Source organism: Mesoplodon densirostris, chromosome 15, assembly GCF_025265405.1.
Source record: "Mesoplodon densirostris isolate mMesDen1 chromosome 15, mMesDen1 primary haplotype, whole genome shotgun sequence".
Taxonomy (NCBI): Eukaryota; Metazoa; Chordata; class Mammalia; order Artiodactyla; family Ziphiidae; genus Mesoplodon; species Mesoplodon densirostris.
Genome location: NC_082675.1, coordinates 53,913,884 through 53,930,893, shown reverse-complemented (window position 1 = coordinate 53,930,893; position 17,010 = coordinate 53,913,884).

Here is a 17,010-nt window from a genome sequence, read left to right as displayed (position 1 = left end):
TTTTATATGTAGGACTGACAATTTATTTCTTTTAGCCTTTTAAATATATCAGTCCACCCTCTTCTGGCCTCCAGTGTTTCTGGTGAGAAATCTGCTTATAATCTTATTGGGGATCCCTTGCATGTGATAAGTCACTTCTCCCTTGCTGCTTTCAAGATTGTCTCTTCGCCTTTGGCTTTCCAGAGTTTAATTATAACATGGCTCAGTATGGATCTCTTTGAGTTAATCCTACTTGGAATTCATTAAATATTTAGATTTTTTTTTTTTTTTGTCATTTCAACTTAGGAAAGTTTCAGCAATCATTTCTTCAAAAAATGTCTCTGCCCCTTTCTCTCTCTATTCTCCTTCTGGACTTCCATGAATATATTGGACCATTTGATGGCACCCACTAAGTGCCTTTTTCTGTGTTCATTTTTTTTTTCCATCTTTTTTTTTCAGCTCCTCAGCCTCAATAATTTCAAATGTCATATCTTTAAGTTCACTGATATCTTCTTCTGCTTGCTTAAATCCAATTTTGTCTCCCTCTAGTTATTTTTTTTTCATTTCAGTTATTGTATTTTTTTAGCACTAGAATTTCTTTCTGGTTTCTTTTTAGGTTTTCTGTCTCTTTATTAATATTTCTACTTTGTTTACACATCATTTCTTGACTTTTCCATATCTTACTTTAGTTCTGTGAGCATCTTTAAGACAGATGTTTTAAAGACATTGTCTGATAGAGGCACAATTTGGTCTTTCTCAGGGACATTTTCTGTTCTTGTTGTTTTTTGTCCTTTGAATGGGCCATAATTCCCTATTTCTTTTGTATGTCTGATTTTTTTTTTTTTTTTTGCGTTATGTGGGCCTCTCACTGTTGTGGCCTCTCCCGCTGTGGAGCACAGGCTCCAGACATGCAGGCTCAGCGGCCATGGCTCACAAGCCCAGCCGCTCTGTGGCATGTGGGATCTTCCTGGACTGGGGCACAAACCCATGTCCCCTGCATTGGCAGGCAGATTCTCAACCACTGTGCCACCAGGGAAGCCCTGTCTGATATTTTTTTTCTATTGAAAGCTGAGAAGTTAAATCTAATAATATGGTAACTCTGGTAATCATATTCTCTCCATTCCCCAGTATTTGTTGTTTGGTTTGGTTTGTTTTATTTGTTTTTATGGTTGTAGGCTGTCTCCATACAGAGGATCAGCAAGGGGTGTAAACTTAAAGTCTTCCCAGGTCATTTCTGAGCCCACACCTTCCCCTGCATATGTGAAGTATTGTCTAACTTTCCTCATATATGTGGTTGTTTTTGAATGTTCCATTCTTCAATGTCTAGCTCCTAAAAAGGGGAAAAAGAGAAAACTGAAAGAGGGGAAAAATGTGCCAGCTCTTTAAATCCCCTTGGAATTGCTTCAGTCCAAGGAGGAGGAGATTGCAACAGTATAAATGAGTGTAACAGTGGCTGCTTTTTTCTGTCTCTGTACCTCTGTGATCAGAAGCATCAACTAGTGATCAGAACACAAATCCCTGATATTTGCAGGACAGTTTCTTATTGACCACCTTGACTCCTGTAAGCTATATGTAAGCTGCTCCAGGAACACATGCACAGCTGCCTGCCATGGGCTGGGGGTGGGGAATGGGTAGTTGCTTCTGAACTAACAGTTTAAATTGATTAAAAATAAGCACAATTAACCACTGGAGGTTTCCCCTGGAAGTTGGAAGGCTTCAATAGATTCCAGATTTCCAAAGTAATTACATCAGGCAGATGTTGCCTGTGCAATTGTGTAGGTGATGAGACAGATTTCTGATGCTTCCTATTCCAACATATTACCAGAGTCTTCTTAAAGCCTTAAGCTTTTATCAGAAAAAAAAAAATGCTAAACTTTAGACATTGTCCTGAATAGGAGCAATTGAATGTCTTCATGAGCTTATATCCTCTGTAGGAACTTCAGAAAATTAAAGACTATTGCCTCTCTACCTTCAAAAATTAATATTGAGGTTAAGAAAGTTACATAATTCTGTTTGGGGGGTAACTTCAAGAAATTCCAAGAGAATCCAATGTAAACATTACAGGTTTAATATTTTACCAATAAGACATTGGGTTGAACAAAAAGTTCCTTCAGTTTTTAAGTAAAAGTAAAAGACACATCTTTTTATTTTCACCAAGAACTTTACTGAACAACATATTTACCATTTTGTTCCACTATCTTCTGCCATTTTTCCAGCAACTTCATAATTCCAACTTCCCAAAACGTTTTATCTTTTTGAACAAAGTACTCTTCCAGCTGTCTTTTACAGTCTTCCAGGGAATTGAAATTTTTCTCCATTAAGAGAATTTTGTAAAGACTGAAATAAATGGAAATCTGAAGGTGCAATGTCTGGTGAATACAGAAGATGAATCAAAACTTCCCAGCCAATCTGTAACTGTTTTTGCCTGTTCATTAAAGAAACATGTGGTCTTGCATTAACCTGATGGAAAATTATGCATTTTCTGTTGACTAATTCCGGATGGATTTCGTGGAGTGCTGCTCTCAGTTGGTCTAATACTTGTTGGAATTAATTGTTTGGTTTTCTGGAAGGAGTTCATAATAGTGGACTCCCATCTAATCTCACCATATACACAACATCACCTTCTTTGGGTGAAGACTGGCCTTTGGTGTTGTTGTTGGTGGTTTGTTTTGCTTGCCCCACGATTTCTTCCTTTCTGCATTATTGTACAGTATGTACTTTTGATCGCCTATCACAATTTTTAAAAAAATGGAACGTTTTTATTATGTTTCAGTAGAGAATCGCATGCGGAAATATGGTCAAGAAGGGTTTTTTTGTTTCTCTTAACTTATGTGAAACACAAACACAAAGCTGTTAGCATAAGAAAGCTGGTGCAAATGATTTTCAACACTTGATTTGGATACTTTGAGTATGTTGGCAATTTCCCGTGTGGTATAACATTGATTGATTTCATTTAATATCTCAATTTGATCACTGTCAACTTCAAATGGTCTACCTGACCATGGAGCATTATTTAGTGAGAAATCTCCAGCATGAAACTTTGCAAAACACTTTTGACACTTTTGATCAATCACAGCACCCTCTCCATACACTACACAAATCTTATTTTGCATTTCAGTTGTGTTTGTACCTTTCTTGAAAATATAAAACATGATATGCCAAAAAAGTTGTTTTTTCCCCCATCTTCAATAATAAAACGGCCACACAAAAATTCACCAATTGTGATTAGTTTTTTTAAAATGCACGCTGATATGACAGCTCTCACAATATATCTAACAAAATTGTTGCAAATGAAGTTCATGACAACTAAGCGCTACTAGAGCCATGTTATGGAAATAAAAAAAAGAATTAACATTTTGGCCAACCCAATATTTCACATAGTAAGTAATAAAATGATGAATATTTAAGTTACATTCACTTGAGCTATGCGCTCACACTTTTTCAAAATAAGGAAAGTGATGTTTCTTTGGGGTCTTACAGTAGAAAAATGAAAATCTCTCCCGGAAATCAGAGATTCTTGTTTTGTTTTGTTTTGTTTTTAATTTTAAAGAGGCCTTTCTAAACCAGTGTTCACAAATCCCTACCACTTGCTTTGGCAAGTCAGAGTGTTGACATAATGGGTAGAGAAGGGGATTTAAGGTGGGGACAGGTGGGGACAGGATGGGGCACTGAAGGGAAAGGTAAAAGACCTAAGAAAATTAACTATGTTCTTTCTTAAATTTAACCAATAAAGAGTCTTAAGTCACATTGTCTCAGATATACAAGAGAGAAAGATTCTCATCAGACACTCTCTTCTCCAGTCCTCTGATTTCTCTGAGCACTCAAGAGTATTTTGTGTTACTTCAGTTGCAACAGTAACCAAAAGTTCAGCAATCTGGAAAAAAATTGAGCATTCTTAACAATAATGCCCTGGTGCCTTTAAATAGCCCTGATTATTTTCTCTTTTATTTTTTTTAACACAAACATTGCAATTTGACTCTTAGTGATGCATGCTTGAAGTTACAAACATGAGTTTTTGTGTAATGATAAAATACCCTCAGGGTCTGTTATAGAGAAAGAGGCTGGCTGTCCCCACATACTCCATGAGATGAACAGTTTTACTTTAGGGTAATTTGGTCCTGTATTGTACTCCTTTACAAGTGTTAGGCTTCCCACTACTACTTCAGTTTTGTTTTTGTTTGTTTGTTTGTTTGTTTTTTCTCTTCTGGCTAAGAGCTTATACCATCCTGTACCTCCTCAGCCTTCTGGCTAAACATTGACCTCTAATAGGCTTTGATAAGCACACGAGATATCCAAGATAGTTACCTTGCTAGTTTAACAAAATTAAGTAAGTATAAGTGAAAGTTTGATTTTTAATACATAGTGTTTATTATTAGTAGTATATTTGATTATATTTTTATTGTTAAAACTTCAGAATATGTAATTCATAAATAATTGAGATGATTCTTATAAAGGAGAGAGAGAAAAAAAATTCATTTGACTACATTACCCTGTGTATACCCTATAGTTTCCCTGTTTGCCCTTTTTCTGCCTCAGTTTCCTCCTGCAGTGCATTATCTTTCACATGCTACCTGAGCTCCTCATATTATGCTGTGAACAAACAAGTAGGTATTTGGCTTATAGACATAATTATTTGTGAAACAAAAACCAGTACAAATAATGTCATTAAAAGGAGGATGACGAATGGCTAAACCTCGAGTCTTCACTTGAGTCTGATTAAAATAGTCTGTGTGACTTCAAACAAGATATTTCACTTCTCTGAGATTCATTTTGTCTGTATCTAGAGTGAAAGGCTGAATCATCTCTAAGGTCCCTTCCAGTGCTAATACTCAAGGATTCTACTCTTTGAGATATGATCTTCCTTTTTATGTGAAATCCTCCAAAAACATCAAAGAATAATTAAGATCACAGAGTGATGCACATTCCAACTTTATAAGTCACATCAGATAAATTTTGAGGTTCATCTCCCAGATCTTGCCAGGCTGGAAAGCTTTATGGATGGGAAACAGTATCAGCATGGGGTTGGCATCACAGATTTCTTTTGCTGCACTAAACAACTCTGCTCACTGGGAAACCTATTCTTGTCAAATCAAATATTGGCCGCTCACCTGCCAGAGCACATCCACAGAGAAGGTGAGCTGACATGCATTAGATGAGCACCAGAATAAAAACTTGCGCAAGCCACAGACCTTTGGAAATGCAGAAGAAATTCCACTGACCTCTTTTTCTTCCATCTGCAGAAATGCTGCCTTGCTCCATTTTGATTCTCTGTGTAAACTGGAGCCACAAAGAAATATAGAAATACCACCAGGAACGCCTCTTTCCCTACATGCCCAACTTGATTAAAAACTGAGCCTCATGTCCAGGACTCTCTGAGAGCCAGGACTTCAGGCATCTCCAGACAAGTAAGGATCAGCAGGGCTGGGGCGACTTCCTACAGCTCAGAGTGCTTGCTGTCCCAGGTGAGCAAGGGAAGTGGGGTTTTCTCCAAGGCATAGGATCCAGGTGGTCAAAGCCCAGGCTTGCAAGATTCCCACACTTCATGCTCCTTATCAATGAAAAATTGAGGCAATGATGGAGGACAGACAGATGAGGCTGAATATCTCTCACATTTATGAGCCGTATGTTCTCCTGCAAGTTACTGAACTTGGTGCTTCATCTGAAAAATACTCATAACATTTTTTTCATTGACATTACACTGGAAAATTTAAGATAACACCTAACAAACTCTGGGTACAGTGTTCAGGGTATAGTTGTTCTGTATACTGATGAATGCAGGAATTAATTTTGCTGTGCCTCAGTATATTTATTTCTAAGTTGGAGATAATAATAGGAAATACCTTCTAAGGTTTTGCGGAAGACTAAATAAGTCAACCCTTACAATGTGCTTAGATCAATGCCTGGCACATTGTAGAATCTCTGTTATATCAGCTATCATCATTCCTGAGATCATGGTGGTGACCTCCTTTGTCAGAGGCAGTCTAGAAGTCCAGCCTAAGATCATGAGTTTTGACACAGCTTGCTTTATAGTTGATAGGTGAAAGTTGGACCTCTACTTCCTCATCTCCAGAAGCACACAATATATATATATATATACCTCCTGAGGCAGGAGAGTACAGGGAATAAGAGTCTGTCCTCTGGATTCATAGGCTCTTGGTTAAAACCATGGCTCCAACATTTATTGGTTGTATGCCTTTAGGTGAGTTTTTCAATCTCTTCGTGCCCCAGTTTCTTAATTGGTAAAGTGGGGGATTATATTAGTCTGTGCCTCTTGGGGTTGCCATGAAAATTAAATTATGTGTTAGAATGTTTTTAGCTTCAGGTTTCAGGGATCTGGCTCTTATAGCCTTAAATCATGAGTAACACTGGTACCTGAAAGGTAGTATGGTGTATGTTGCATGCCTGCTATAACTAGAGCTCTGTTCCCTTTTTCTGTGCTCTGATGCATCTCACTGATATGTATGGGTTTTTACCACACACTGGCTTCCTTTCTCATCACCAAGCAGCATACATTCCCATTCATGTCCTCCAGAAAAGAGAGGCAAGCCTCTCTTGTTTTCCTCTGACAGCAAAACACTTTTTTGCTGGAAGCTTCCAAATGTGACCTCTATCTTATTATTGATTCAAATTAGCTTAGGTCTTTGTATCATTAAACCAATTACTGGCAAGGGTGAAAAGGGAGTACAGGCTTCCCCTGCTTTCTGAAAGTAGAGTGTTCCTATGAAACCTTTCATAAGTTGAAATGGTGTAAAGGGAAGAAGCAATTACTTTGTGACACATCTTGTACACAGGTACAAAATAAATCCAGCACAGATGCTCACAGATGTAGTTCAAAGTTATGGCAGCCTGATGCTGAGATGCTGGGTGTAGTTCCAGGGAAGAGGCTTGGTGGTACCACTCCCTGTTCTTGGGTTGCCCCCTGCATCTATAATGGCTCACTGAAAACCAAAGCTGAATGTTATTTTAACTTTTCATCTTTTTTTTTTTCATAAAAGTGAAAATCCTATTCTGATTTCTATCAGCTAGTGAAATCAGGTACTCTTGTAGGTCTTTTGAAAAAATGAAGTGGTGAACTTTCCAAAAGTAAAGGATGTGATATCCTGATCCGTTTAGACTACTCATCTCGGCAGGAGGCTACATCCATGTCCAGTACAAATAGGGGCCTATTTAGGACTGGAACTGGAGTATCTAAAGATGTGATGGCATTAACATGATTACTTTTTAATTAATATATTTATTGGGAAATTAATTAACAACATATTAAAAGCATAAATCACAAGGTTTGGCAATACTAAGTACTTAAAAATGGAAGCTACCACCATGTAATTAATTCCCATCCCTAATCAAAGAACCCATCTACTCTACCTGGGCCAGCATACTCAGTGCTCATTCCCACCACATCTTTTTGCACCTGCTGTGTCTGATGCCTGGAATCCAATCCTCCTAAGTTTAACCCATCACACAACATTTAGCATCCATCTTCAAAATCATTTTTATGCTTCTTTTTCTGACGCCCCCAAATGAAAAGGATCTATTTCGTTTCTATGAACTCTGAAAGCACCTCTTCTAATGTATACACTTTGTTTTCTGAAAGATGCCACAACATTAATAATATAAATTAATAGTCTCAGCTTTCCAAGAATTAGTAAGGTACTGGAAGGTAGAGATAGAGTTTTTATATGTTCTTCCAAAGTGTCTGACCCAATGCAGTGCAGCTAATGGGTAATCAATGAACAATAGCTAGCTGATTTCTATAGATGACCAAGTGGACTCTGTAAAGGAAAGCCTTTTACTTGCTTCACTTTTTAAAGAATGAAAGGGTAGCAACACAAAAACAAATGCACTCACGGAGAGATTTTTTTTTTTCTCACAAGGAGACCTTTGGCATTGCCATCTCTTCATCAAAGTATAAATTTTGCTCTTAAGAAAATCTATGAACAGAGAAAAAGTTAAGTTTAGGGAGTCAGGAGTGGCATTGGAAATTAAAAAAAAAAATGTTTCCTCAGATGCCCCAAAACTAGTGTGAATGTTTTCTTATCCACATCTCTGAAATATAAGGACTGTTTCTATCCTCTCAGAAAAGCAGACATGCTCATTCCACATTCATTTTACCATCTGAACATTCCCAAGCCTTCCTACTCACATCATCCATGGATCCATAAACTACAGGTCAAGGGTAGAGGTATAGGGTGAGTTCTAGGTATGGTGACCACAGAGGACAAGTCACTTCCCATAGATCCTTGGTAGACAAAAGCCAGGTGGGGCCTGCCAGGTAACCTTCTCCTAGTTCCTTGCTAGAACCTATGAACTAAAATCCAAACTTTGACATGCCATTTAATTGTACTCCATCTGATGTGTGACTCCTTACTTCCTATTGCCTTTTCCACTGTGTTCAAACTCTGCTTTCATCTCTTCTCCAAGTATTGCTTCTACTCTCTGCTTAAGTTTTTGTTTCTGGATCCCTCTGATTGGAATTCTTCTCCTCCACCCCTCCATCTTTAAGACCTAGTTACAGTCATTCTCTGTCTCATAAGTCATTATTTTCTTCCTCTTCTTGACACCCTCAACTCAGCTGACCCTGCCCTCATCATCCCTCTCTTTGGAGTATACCATTCATTCAGCACTTGGTAATATAAACTGGTGTGGTTTTTCCTACTACTTCATGTGTGTTTGTCATTTCTCATCATTTTTATGGGAGTGAATTGGGGACTGGGATTGTCTGACTCCCCTTTAGTCTTTCCACAGTATTCAGCACCTCTCCCTCTCCAATTCACAGCCAGCACAGCGAATTTGACTATAAAACTCATGCGTGTTTGGTGAATTTCAAGTTATTACAGTGAATTACATTCCGCTCTGGACATGTCTGAGCATAATGTTATTTTTCAGAGTTTATCTCACTTGCTTGGTGTCAAGTTATGGTAGCAATAGGAATGCCTCTACTCTTTGCTCAATACTACACCAAAGACAAAAAGAATGGTCTCTCTTTAACCAAGAAACAATAAAGTTGCTCATATCAATGGGTAGTGTAAGAGGCAGTGGGGTGGAGAGTTCAAAATTCTGTGCTTGAATCGTCCATTCTCTTCCCAGCCTTCAGGGTCATGAATTCCAGTGTCCCTGGACCATTCCCAGCTCTTGATAAAATAGTTCACCCACATTACAGCAGCTCTGCTTGGTTCTGCTTAGGCCACAGAGAGGTACAGGGGAACCATATAAAACTGATTATTAGGCAGAGGGCATTGTTTATATATATTTATATTTTATAATAGTTGTTAATGATCTCTGTAATTTATAGTAAATGTAAATATATAATAACACAAGCTAGTGTTCCCAGAAAGCTTTGGTTTACAAATACATATTAAAACTTATTCAGAAAAAAATAACAAGTTACAAAGATACCAATAACCCCTCTAAAATATCATCTCACTTATTTGGTCCTCTTTACAACACAACTAAATATACTGACTTAGTGCTCTGTTCTGGGTTGCTGGTAAGAATAGTGCTGGTGGAGCAAGGGCAGGAGGAGGGACTCTGATAGACCGTGGTTATTTTTTTTTCCCAACAAAATAAATGCACAATAAGGGTACACTCCTCTGGGCACTGATCTCATTGTTCTTCTGTCTGGAATACACCATGGTTCAAGTTATTTCTGCTCAGATAACTAGCCATATATTCATGTATGTTTTCTTTATCCAAATTACCTGAGTCTATACATTAAACTGAAAACTGAGGGTCAAAGTCAGGCAAGCGTGCTTCACTGGCTCTTGTGGTAATCCTAAATTTCTGTATTCCTCATCTTGTCCAAGACCATTATCATTATCACCACCACAGCCAAAACGTCCCTTTTGAAACCTTTCACATGTATGTTTTTATCTCAATCTTATTATAAAGAGAACTGTAAACATATAGTTATCCAAATAAGGATGGCATCACTTTCATATAGGTTTTATAAAGAAAATATAGATTGTCTAAATCTTGGACTCTCATAATATGTGGACTATATATGTCCATTCTGCCCAGTCCTCTTGAGTATAGATCGCTTATGACAAGTATTTTTTTCTTGTTTAAATTGTCATGCAAAAAGCAACTGCTATTGTGAAGAGAATTATAACTTTATAATGAGTTGGGGGTAAAATTGTATGAAGTGTGAAACCCTGCTATTGTATTTCCTACTAGTGCAGACACCAGCACTAACAAGAAGAAGGGCTTCAAATGTAGCTGTAAGAATATATAAAACTAAGAAAATGAAAAAATAATTAGGGGTGAACAGCACTAGAAGAAATAATGACATACAAAACAATATAGAATACAGTATGCTACTTGGTACAGCACTACTTAATAATGATAATGAATTAAATAAGAATAAAATAATCAAATTTTTTACATAACTTTTTTTGAGAAGGAGAAGAGGTGAATAAATATATTAAAAGGGTGAAATACCTGCCTTCTATGAAGGAAATATAAATACATATAAATGTGCCAAATCAAAGTTTCAAAGTGAGTATTTTAAGAAATATGGAAGGAGTTACCAGAAGAACCTGTTATGAATTAAAGTAGTTGTCTCCAGGGAGTGGAGCTGGTAGTTGGGGAGGCATGGGAGAGGAAAGGCTACGTTTACTTGTGTTTTTTAGTACAATCTGAGCTTTTTAAAGGCTCATGTTACACTAGAAATAAAAATTAAAATTTTAAAAAGAGAAGTGGTCCTGGGATGTACCCTTGGAGCATTCCAGCATTTAGAGATCAGGTGAAAAATGAGGAACAAATGAATGGGAGCTAGCAGTGGTTGCCAGTGGAGCAGGAAAATGTCCAGGAGAATATGACGCCACAAGGTCACAAAAAATAAAATTGTTCCAAGAAGAAAGAGGTGGGCAGCCACATAAAAGGCTGCTAAAATTTTAAATAAGAATATAGATGTGGTCCTTGTATTTGGCATGATGTAGTGGGTTACTGACATTGACTAGCTGACTTTGGGTGAAGGGAAAGATGGAGCTCAACTGGAATAATTGAAGACAGATTGAGGAGTGAGGAATCTGTTACAAGGAATATAGAAAAGGTGGGTAGTTTTATTTTAAAGGGGCAGAAAAGTGAGGCAATATCTGGATTAAGCCATGGGTTCAAGAGAGCACCAGTCACCCAACATAACAGTCAATGAACATGAACTTACTTAATTGCACATGGGTGGTGGCTTTGAACTTGGACACCAGAAAATTCCTGCCCCAAAAATATCTAATGTCTCTATGAAATACAAAGTAAAATCATAAGGTAAGAATAGATGGTAATTAGAGGTATGAAGTTTAAAAAATGAAATACTATCTATCTCCCTAAATGAGAGTTGGGGTGGGGTGGAAATAGGCGAAGGGGATTCAGTTACAAACATCCAGTTACATAATAACTCATAAGGATGTAATACACAGCATAGGGAACATGGACAATAATACTGTAACAACTTCATATAGGAACAGATGACTTACCATGGTGACCATTTCATAATATATGCAAATGTCAAATCCCGATGTAGTACATGGGAAACTAACATAATTTTGTATGTCAACTATATTTCAATAAAAAATACATATAGGTGAAAAAAATAATAGGAAAAAATCATAGGAAGATTAATTTGGGCTTAGTGTTAAAACAAGGTAATAGTCAAAGAGTCTAAAAAATATTATCTTCTTTAGTGCCTGTGTGACCTTGGACAAGTGACTGGAACTCTCACATCTCAGCTTCTTCACCTTGTACATGGTGTACCAATATGGTGGTTGTGCAGCTTATACAAGTCATTGTATCCAAGCACATAGCATATTATGCATACACAGCAAATTATCTCAACAACTGCCCTTTCTTCCCTGGAACTAGTAGGTGCCATCTGAGCTGAGGCTGGGCTGTAAACCATCATGTGTACTGAAAAAAGACCTCAAAGGATAGAATAGGTATTTTAAATTAGTGCCCATAAATTCTGACTTCCTACTGTTCTGACCCCTCAGTGAAGTGCCATAATTTCTGTGATAAAATGACCCAAGCTAGTGTTCCAAAGTACAACCTACAACTGCTTTTTGCAGGGAGTGGGAAACCTGCTGATTATATATGTTTTAGAAATTTGTAGATAAAATAAAGGATTGCCTCAGAGATGACAAACTAACGCTACTGAATAATTTTAAATAGACATTTAGAAGAAGTTATTTAAATAACAAGTCAAATCTTTACATGATCAGAGATTGCTTTCTCAAAAGTTGCTTTGCTGGGGCTTCGCTGGTGGTGCAGTGGTTGAGAGTCCACCTGCCGATGCAGGAGACACAGGTTCACGCCCCAATCTGAGAGGATCCCACATGCCGCAGAAGCAGCTGGGCCCATGAACCATGGCCACTGAGCCTGCGTGTCCCGAGCCTGTGCTCCGCAATGGAATAGGCCACAGCAGTGAGAGGCCGGCATACCACAAAAAATAAATAAATAAATAAAATAAAAAGTTGCTTTATATATATATATATATATATATATATATATACTGTCATTATTTTAAACATGATTAAGAACCAGTTGATAAATATGTTTTTTACATATAGGCAAAACCTATGTTTTCAAGTTCAGAAAGAACTATTACAAGAAAGGCATTATCCAGACATTTCCCTCTCCACAGAGAAGAAATAGTAAAAATGAATGACCAGAAGGAGGAGCTTCAAGATGGTGGAAGAGTAAGACGTGGAGATCACCTTCCTCCCCACAAATACATCAGAAATGTGTCTACCTGTGGAATAACTCCTACTGAACACCTAATGAACACTGGCAGAAGACCTCAGACCTCCCAAAAGGCAAGAAACCCCCCACGTACCTGGGTAGGGCAAAAGAAAAAAAAAAAAACAGACACAAATTAGGGATGGGACCTGCACCAATGGGAGGGAGCTGTGAAGGAGGAAAGGTTTCCACACAGTAGGAAGGCCTTCACTGGCAGAGACTGGGGGTGACGGAGTGGGGGGAAGCTTCAGACCCTCAGAGGAAAGTGCAGCAAGAGGAGTGTGGAGGGCAAACAAGTGAGATTCCTGCATAGAGGATCAGTGCTGACCAGCACTCACCAGCCCAGGAGGCTTGTCTGCTCACCCACCAGGACGAGCGGGGGCTGGGAGCTGAGGCTTCGACTTCAGAGGTCAGACCCCAGGGAGAGGACTGGGGATGGCTGTGTGAACACAGCCTAACAGGGGCTAGTGTGCCACAGGTATCCAGGAGGGAGTCCAGAAAAAACTCTGGAGCTGCGGAAGAAGAAAGAGACTTTTTCTTGTCTCTTTGTTTCCTGGTGCACGAGGAGAGGGGATTAAGAGTGCCGCTTAAAGGAGCTACAGAGTTGGGTACAAGTCGTGGCTAACAGCGCGGACCCCAGAGACAGACGTGAGATGGTAAGACTGCTGCTGCAGCCACCAAGAATCTTGTGTGCAAGCACAGGTCACTATCCACACCTCCCCTCCCAGCAGCCTGTGCTGCCCGCCACTGCCAGGGTCCCGTGATCCAGGGACAACTTCCCTGGGAGAACGCATGGCATGCCTCAGGCTGGTGCAACATCACGCCGGCCTCTGATGGCGCACACCCACCCCACACTCTGTACCCCTCCATCCCCACAACCTGAGTGAGCCAGAGCCCCTGAATCAGGTGTTTCTTTAATCCCATCCTGTATGGGCATAAACAGACGCCCTCAGGCGACCTACATGCAGAGGCAGGACGAAATCCAAAGCTGAACCACAAGAGCTATGCCGAACAAATAATAGAAAGGGAAATTTCTACCAGCAGCCTCAGCAGGAGCGAATTAAATTTCTGCAATCAACTTGATGCATCCCGACACTGTGGAATACCTGAATAGACAATGAATCATCCCAAATTGTGGAGGTGGACTTTGGGAGATATGATATATATATATATAATATATATATATAATATATATATATATATTATATATATATTATATTATATATATATATATATTCCCTTTTTTCCTTTTTCCCTTTTTGTGAGTGTGAATGTGTATGCTTCTGTGTGTGATTTTGCCTGTATAGCTTTGCTTTTACCATTGTCTTAGGGTTCTGTCTGTCCATTTCTTCATTTTTTGTTGTTTTTGTTTTTAGTATAGTTTTAGTGCTTGTTATCATTGGTGGATTTGACTTTTGGTTTGGTTGCTCTCTCTTTCTTTCTTTCTTTTTTAATTTATTACATTATTTTTTTATTTTAATGATTATTTTAATTCTTTTTTTACTTTACTGTGTTTATTTTATTTTATTTTATCTTCCTTTTCTTGCTTTTTTTTTCCTCCCTTCTATTCTGAGCCATGTGGATGACAGGCACTATGTGCCACAGCCAGGCTTGGGCTGTGCCTCTAAGGTAGGAGAGCCAAGTTTAGGACATTGGTCCACAAAAGACATCCCAGCTCCACATAATATCAAATGGTGAAAATCTCCCAGAGATCTCCATCTCAATTCCAAGACCCAGCTCCACTCACTGACCAGCAAGAGACATTGCTGGACACCCTATGCCAAACAACTGGCAAAACAGGACCACAACACCACTCATTAGAAGAAAGGTTGCCTAAAATCATAATAAGGCCACAGACACCCCAAAACACACAACCAGATGTGAACCTGCCCAGCAGAAAGACAAGATCCAGGCTCATTCACCAGAACACAGGCACTAGTCCCCTCTACCAGGAAGCCTACACAACCCACTGAGCCAACTTTAGCCACGGGGGCAGACACCAAAAACAACAGGAACTACGAACCTGCAGCCTGTGAAAAGGAGACCCTAAACACAGTAATTTAAGCAAAATGAGAAGACAGATAAACACACAGCAGATGAAGGAGCAAGGTAAAATCCCAACAGACCTAACAAATGAAAAGGAAATAAGCAGTCTACCTGAAAAAGAATTCAGAATATAGGTCATATATTTGATCCAAAATTTGGAAATAGAATGGGGAAAATACAAGAAACGTTTAACAAGGACCTAGAAGAACTAAAGAGAAAACAAACAGTGATGAACAACACAATAAATGAAATTAAATATTCTCGAGAAGGGATCAATAGCAGAATAATGGAGGCAGAAGAACAGATAGTGACCTGGAAGATAAAATAGTGGAAATAACTACCGCACAACAGAATAAAGAATGAAAATAATTGAGGGCAGTCTCAGAGACTTCTGGGACAACATTAAATGCAATAAAATTTGAATTATAGGGGTACCAGAAGAAAAAGAGGAAAAGAAAGGGACTGAAGAAATATTTGAAGAGATTATAGTGGAAAACTTCCCTAATATGAGAAAAGAAATAGTTAATCAAGTACAGGAAGCACAGAGAGTCCAATACAGGATAAATCCAAGGAGAAACATGCCATGACACATATTAATCAAACTATCAAAAATTAAATACAAACAAAAAATATTAAAAGCAGCAATGGAAAAACAACAAATAACATACAAGGGAATCCAGATAAGGTTAACAGCTGATTTTTCAGCAGAGACTCTGCAAGACAGAAGGGAGTGGCAAGACATATTTAAAGTGATGAAAGGGAAAAAACTACAAACAAGATAACTCTATCCAGCAAGGGTCCCATTCAGACTTGACAGAGAAATTAAAAGCTTTACAGACAAGCAAAACTAAGAGACTTCAGCCCAACCAAACCAGCTCTACAAGAAATGCTAAAGGGACTTTTCTAGGCAGGAAACACAAGAGAAGGAAAAGAACTACAAAAACAAACAAAACAATTAAGAAAATGGTAATAGGAACATACATATTGATAATTACCTTAAATACATATTGATTATTACCTTATGTAAAAAGATTAAATGCTGCTACCAAAAGACATAGACTGCATGAATGGATACAAAAACAAGACCCGTATATATGCTGTCTACACGAGATCTACTTCAGACCTAGGAGCACATGCAGACTGAAAGTGAGGGGTTGGAAAAAGATATTCCATGCAAATGGAAATCAAAAGAAAGCTGGAGTAGCAATTCCCATAACAGAGAAAATAGACATTAAAACAAAGAATTTTAAAAGAGAAACAGAAGGACACTACATAATGATCAATCCAGAAAGAACATATAACAATTTTAAATATTTATTCACCCAACATAGGAGCACCTGAATACATAAGGCAAATACTAACAACCATAAAATGGGAAATTGACAGTAACACAATAATAGTAGGGGACATTAACAACCCACTTTCACCAATGGACAGATCATCCAAAATGAAAATAAATAAGGAAACACAAGGTTTAAATGATACATTAAACAAGAGGGGCTTAGTTGATATTTATAGGACATTCCATCCAAAAACAACAGAATACACTTACTTCTCAAGTGCTCATGGAATGTTCTCCAGGATAGATCATATCTTGGGTCACAAATAAAGCCTTGGTAAATTTAAGACAACTGATATGGTATCATGTATTTTTTCCAACCACAACGCTAAGACACTAGATATCAATTACACGAAAAAATCTGTAAAAAATAAAATCACATGGAGGCTAAACAATACAATACTTAATAACACAGAGATCACTGAAGAAGTCAAAGAGGAAGTCAAAAAAACACCTAGAAACAAATGACAATGAAAACATGACAACCCAAAACATGGAATGCAGCAAAAACAGTTCTAAGAGGGATGTTTATATCAATACAATCCTGGCTTAAGAAAAAAGAAACATCTTAAATAAAAAAACTAACCTTACACCTAAAGCAATTAGAGAAAGAAGAATAAAAAAAATAAAAACCCAAAGTTAACAGAAGGAAAGAAATCATAAAGATTAGTTCAGAAATAAATGAAAAAGAAACAAAGGAAATGATAGAAAATATCAATAAAACTAAAAGCTGATTCTTTGAGAAGATTAAAAAAAGTAATTGATAAACTATTAGCCAGACTCATCAAGAAAAAAAGGGAGAAGACTCAAATCAATAGAATTAGAAATGAAAAAGGAGAAGTAACAACTGACACTGCAGAAATACAAAGGATCATGAGAGATTACTACAAGCAACTATAAGCTAATAAAATGGACAACCT